Raw genomic sequence first — 6,000 nt, forward strand, 5'->3', positions numbered from 1 at the left:
TCAGGTCTCCCTTTCTCCCTCCGGTCGAGAGAAAACCCCGTTCATGAAACTGCGAGACAGTTTCACCTTGCCTTTCCACTTTTTATTCATTCATTTATATCTTGAAACAAAGGTCCTCCTTCATATGTTACCCAGGCTGATCTTGAACTCCTAGGCTCAAGAGATGGTCCACCATCAGCTTCCAGAGTAACAAGACTTCAGATGCATACCACACCACCAACGAAATATTATGGTGCAATGAAAATGGAATTAAAACCACATATGACACAGGTTTCAGAAAAGGCATGGAAACCAGATACAGAGGAATGACTGCACAGTGGATGATTCCATTTACACAAAGGAATTCAAACCAAGTAAAATTAGTCAGTGTGTTAGAAATCAGCTGCAGCTGGCTTCACGTCCTGAGCGTGGGAGTGGGATGGGACCAGGGCTCGAGGAAATGTTCAATAAATAGCTTTACAAAGATGAAAAAAATCTACACTTGCGTTAACAGCAGTAAGGAGATAATGGATTGAAAGAGGCACAAGGAGTCTTTTAAGTTTGTGGGAATTCTTTAAACTGTTCATTTATTTCCATATAGATATGTACTTATTTAAAAAGTGGGGCATACGTGGTGGCACATGCCTTTAATCCTAGCACTTGCGGGGCAGAGCCAGGCAGATATCTGAGTTTAAAGCCAGCCTGGACTACAGACTGAGTTCCAGGATAGCCAGGATTACATAGAGAAACCCTGTCTTGAAAAATAAAACCAAATAAAGTAAGTTAAAATATATATTTGAAGAAAAAAAAGTAGTTGGTATGGAATCACTTTTTTCTACTTACTACTTTTCTTACGGTTCTGATTAATTCAATAATCACCAAGAAAGACACGACTTTAAATAAGTTAATGGAAGAAAGACATATTTGCATAAGGAATCAACAACTGAGACCTTCAGGAAAGCCATGCAATAGAAAAGGCAGGTTGGCACTCTACTCCAGCTGGGCCACCCAAACTAGTCAGGACCATCTCAACAAGTAACACAAGCAACAACAAGTGCACAAAACATTACTCCCTGGGACGTGAAAGTAACACAAATACCAGAAAGTACTTACAGGAAACACTGGATAGGAGGGCCTATACAAGACAGTAATGTTCTTCCTGTAGTCACTGACTGAATGACAAAGGACAAAGCACTTTTTTTTTTGAGACATGCTCTCTTTATAGCTCTGGCTGTCCTGGAACTATATAGAGCAGGTTGGCCTCACTCACAGAGATCCAACCGCTAAGACTAAGACTAAAGGTGTGTGCCAATATATCCAGCCTTTTTTTTTTTTTTAAAGGCAGGGTCTCAAAAGGTATATGCCACCATACCCTAGAAACAGTTCTACTAGGGACTGCAAAGATGACCTAGAGCTTCTTCAAGGTCCCAAAATCTGTAAGTGCATGGAGAAATAAATTTTGGCAGCCTAGACTACAAAAGGCTCTATTTTAAAAAGAAGCCCAGGTATGTGCACGTGTGAGGGTCCACTAGTTTTCATAAAGTGCAGTCTGAAGTTTTTAAAGATAAAGTCATATAGTTTTGTTATTGTGGTCAATTCAAAACTAAATTGAAATAACTTTAAAAATTACACTGATACAAGAATAGAATAAATGTTGTTAACTATTTTAATTTTATTGGCATGTATTTATGACATTATCGTATTTATGTAGAGTGCATCTTGTTCATGCGCAGTAATTGTTATAGGGTTGGTTCCTGAAGTAAAGTGAGTTAACTCCCTGAAGAGGCTAGTTGTCACCTGACGCTGGGAAGCATCAAGAATCTCCTTCCCTCTGTCTGGCAGCAGCATCAGCAAGGCTGATGGAGGAGTAGGCCAGGCTGTACGATCCCTACAGACTGCACAGGTCCTCAGGCTGCCTCAAATCTGTTCTGTGCCAACACAGGCAATCCTAGGAGACCAGGAAACGGATAACAGAATCAATCAATCACATCTCCAAAGCAGTGATGACATCAGCAAAGCCAACCTCTGGCTAGACTCCCACCCTGTGCATTCATTACTGCACTCCACATCACCACTGGAATCAAATCCCAAGCTTTCTTTTTTCCTTAAGGGGACATTTTGCAAGTAGCTGTTCTAAATTTGGTGTTGGAATCAGTCTGCATTACTAAAATGGAAACTGGTCAGGGAGAGAGTCCTCAAGATGGCTCTGATCTAACTTATCATGTCACTCACCTTTGGGTCACAATCACTGCTTACAACCACTATGTAAAGCCAGGCTTTAGTTATGTTTTATTTAAACTTTAAAACAAAGAGGCAAATGATCTTCAGTTTTTAATGTTCTCTAAAAGGTGAACAAGATGAGGATATATAACAAGCAAGAAAATACTCTGCAAAATCTCTGCAGCAACTGTGGACAGTGCAGCACCCAGACCACAAAGCAGAGCACAGCCCAGCACAGGTAAGGGTCTTGGTTACAATGAGAAGAGCAACACCAAGAGGTGCAGAAAGAAGGACACAAGTCGTAAGGGAGTTTCAGAACCCTTCTAAAGAGGAGCTGCTGTTCAGCCCAGCTAGGAGGCCACCACCCAGTTAACTTCCCCAAGGAAACTCATCTACCTCAGCCACATTTGCCAACTTGAATGGAACTTAGACGATTTTAATTGAGGAAAAATTAAAGACTGATGCCAGACCTCAGGGAGGATAGATGCAGAACATGACGACTGAACCTTAGAGTCTGGGTTCACACTATTATTTTCATAGAAAGTTACTGACAAATATTACAAAAATACAAAAAAGTATTACCAATACAGATCTCTGAAGACGGAGGGAATAACAGCATATCCAATGCTCAAACTTTCTTGCCTCACTTGGTGGTGGAACCAGAAACTGATTCACACTCCTTTCATACAAGGACTGCTCTTACAGGGTTAGGACCTCTGAATGAGACACAACTGACACCAAAAAAAAAAAAAAAAAAAAAAAAAAAAAAAAAGACAACCAGAAAAGTCACCATGTGGTTGCCAGCAATCACCTGTAAGATTACACTAACAAAGCTATTTTTAGAGCACCTATCAGTTCCACCCTCCTTCCTTCACTCATGTGGTTCTACCTTCAGTGTAAAGCCTGGGCCCTTGAATGGAGGGAACCAGAGAGCCATGGGAAACAGAGGACACAGGTCTTCTCCAGCATGCATCACTAGCTTTCTTGTCAGCTAAAAAGGAAAATCTGGCCTTTGCTCACACACTACACTGCATTGTAGAAGGTAGTAGCATCTATTTCCTCTCGAGGGAGGACAAAAATATCATTTACAACAAAAAGGGAATCAAGTTTAGTGTTGATGGTTACTCTTCAAAAGAGGTGATCAGTCATGCACCAGAATATGGACCTCTCTTACAGGAGCAAACCATACAAATACTGTTCCTAACTCTGACAAGGGGAGGTGGGGAAGGCTGAGGTTGGCTCAGCTGCTGTTGGATAGGCAAGCGTGAGGACCTAAGTTCAGATCCCAGGACTCACATTTAAATCAAGAAAAAGTGCCAGGCGGTGGTGGCGCACGCCTTTAATCCCAGCACTTAGGAGGCAGAGGCAGGTGGATTTCTGAGTTCCAGGCCAGCCTGGTCTACAGAGTGAGTTCCAGGACAGCCAGCAGGGCTATACAGAGAAACCCTGTCGCGAAAAACAAAAAAACAAAAAATCAAAAAAAAAAGAAAAAGGGTCAGTACAGAGGCATCCATAATGCGTGCGCGCGTGCGTGCGTGCGTGCGTGTGTGTGTGTGTGTGTGTGTGTGTGTGTGTGTGTGTGTGTGTGTCTGTATGTATGTCTATGAGCTCACTGGTCTGTCTGTCTGTCTGTCTATGAGCTCACTGGCTAGCCTGCTAGCAGTGGATAAGCTCCAGGGTCAGGGAAGAGACCCTGTCTTCAATAAATAAATAAATAAATAAGGCAAGCAATTAAGTAAGACACCCAATATCCACCTCAGGCCTACACAGATGCACATGTGCATATACCACACACAAAAAGTTGGCAAATATTTCAAGTTGTTAGCCAAAACAATACACATCTGGATATATGATTCACCTGAGGGAATAAAAAAATAAAAATAAAAACTACTTTTTGCAGAAGCCCCAGATTCTTTCTATAGCCGAGTCATTCCTGAACAGTTCCTGGCTCTGAGACTCACCATTTTACAATTCTTTGAGGACAAGATCCATCCATAACTGAATCCCTGAGTCAGGACCCAGTAATGCCTGACACACATATGGAAGAAACACGTCTCCTAAATGAAGGTGCCAGTCACTTATCTCTTCTAAACTCACCCATTACATACGTTTAAGGCCTGTAAGCATACCAGGCCGGGCAGCAAAATAAACTACAGACAACTGAAGACACCAAACTGTAGTTTGACCAGCTTCAGAAGTAGTTATAATTCACTTTCCAGCTCTTACACTCAATTCTGAACCAATATTTCCAAGATTGAAGAGAAACATACCAACAGGAGATTTTATTAACCCAATCATGTGGGTATCAGCTGCTTAAGTCACAAGCAAGAGACAAGAGTTTATTCTTTGGGAAGTCAAAGACACAATTTTCAACAGTGAAGAATGAAACAAGCTAGGTTGTTGTAGACATTCTTGTAGAAAGGTACACACAGTAGGCATGCCAAACTTGACTCAAAGAAAAGAGCTGGGCAAGAAACCTATTCAAATCCAATACATACCTTGCCAGAATTCAAGATCTTCTGGTTCGATGACTCTACACTACCGTACACAATATACCTTGTAAGTCACAACTGCAAATACAACTGCTTTAAGGTAGGACTAAGAGGCTCTCAAATGACATCACTGGACAGGAGGTGGAGGAGGGGGGTGCTGATGGACAGATAACAGGTGGCAAGCTTTGGGAGCATCTAGAGTACAAGAAGCCAGAGGCCAGTGAGTGCTAAGAAGTAGTCTGACTGCGTCTGCTTCAATCTCTCACTCTGAAACTTTATCGGCGGTGTGACCTTGGTGAGCGACTTAACCTCTCTGTTCTTCACTTTCTCAGTCAGTGGGCACTGCCTCGGTGCTTCTGAGAGCTGACCGGAGAACAGGGTACTTTGTGTGTGGTCTTGCCACGCAGCCCAGCAAACGAGGAATCTCAAATTACTCTCAACATGCTCACGATGATGAGCCAGGAGGACGCCAGGCCATTTGAAAGGCACTCGGGAGGTCCTTCCTCCTGGAACTTCGGAAATAGGATTTACCCCTCAGGACCCTGAAAGCTCCGGTCTCCCAGTGCCGGCTGCGGGCCGGGGCGTGGGACGCTCCGGGCGGCGCCGCCTCGCTGGCTGGCTGGTACCTCTTCCCACCCAGCGGGCTGCCGGCGGGGACGCTCCCAGCCCGCAGATCCCCGTACCCGCCGCCCGCCGATCGCCCTGCGCCCTCCGACCTCCGCCCGCCGGGCGCCGCCCCGCCTGGGCCGGCCCAGCGCTGCGCTCGCCGAGGACGCCAGGCCCGGAGGCCCAAGCCGCGGCGGGGGAAGGGCGGTCGGGGCCCGCTGCTCACCGCAGGGTCAACGGAGGAGGAGACACAACGCAGGCCGCGACAGAGAGGTCCGACTCCGGCTCCAGCAGGCTCCTCGGAGCTGCCCGGCCCCAAACACCGTCGCCAACGCCGCCGCCTTGGGCTTTATGGTCAGAGCTCCGGCCTGGCTCCCACTTCCGCCACCGCCGCCGCCCCGAGCGGAAGTGTCTGTCACGAGACGCCCGACGCCAGGGTTGGAGGGCGGAGCCCCACCTCCAGCTTGCGTCACGTTCCGGTCGCGTCAGGTCCTAGCCTGGCGTCTAGTGGGGTAAACATGGCGGTTCCTATATGGGGGCTGCCATCTTTGAAGGCCGTGCGGAAGCTGGAGCGCGCCATATTGGACCAAGAACGGATAATGCAGTGGTTCCCTCCCCCCACCCCGTTCCCATAAAGAGCGCTAAAGGAGGGAGAGTCACTTGGCCTTTCCGAGAGTGTCCCCCTCTGGGACTCAGTCAGTCA

General features: G+C 46.1%; 1 protein-coding gene across 1 annotated transcript in view; it reads right to left on the bottom strand.

Moving 5' to 3' along the window:
• Rab7a (RAB7A, member RAS oncogene family) overlaps positions 1 to 5,721 on the bottom strand; it is a 43,722-nt gene extending 38,001 nt beyond the window's left edge. The window contains exon 1 of the mRNA XM_031382487.1: positions 5,524 to 5,721. The gene's annotated coding sequence lies outside the window, so the exon portion shown is untranslated. The remainder of the gene's footprint in view (positions 1 to 5,523) is intronic.
• Between the last annotated feature and the right edge of the window lie 279 nt (positions 5,722 to 6,000).

The sequence above is a fragment of the Mastomys coucha genome, unplaced genomic scaffold (genome assembly GCF_008632895.1).
Source record: "Mastomys coucha isolate ucsf_1 unplaced genomic scaffold, UCSF_Mcou_1 pScaffold20, whole genome shotgun sequence".
NCBI classification, from domain to species: domain Eukaryota; kingdom Metazoa; phylum Chordata; class Mammalia; order Rodentia; family Muridae; genus Mastomys; species Mastomys coucha.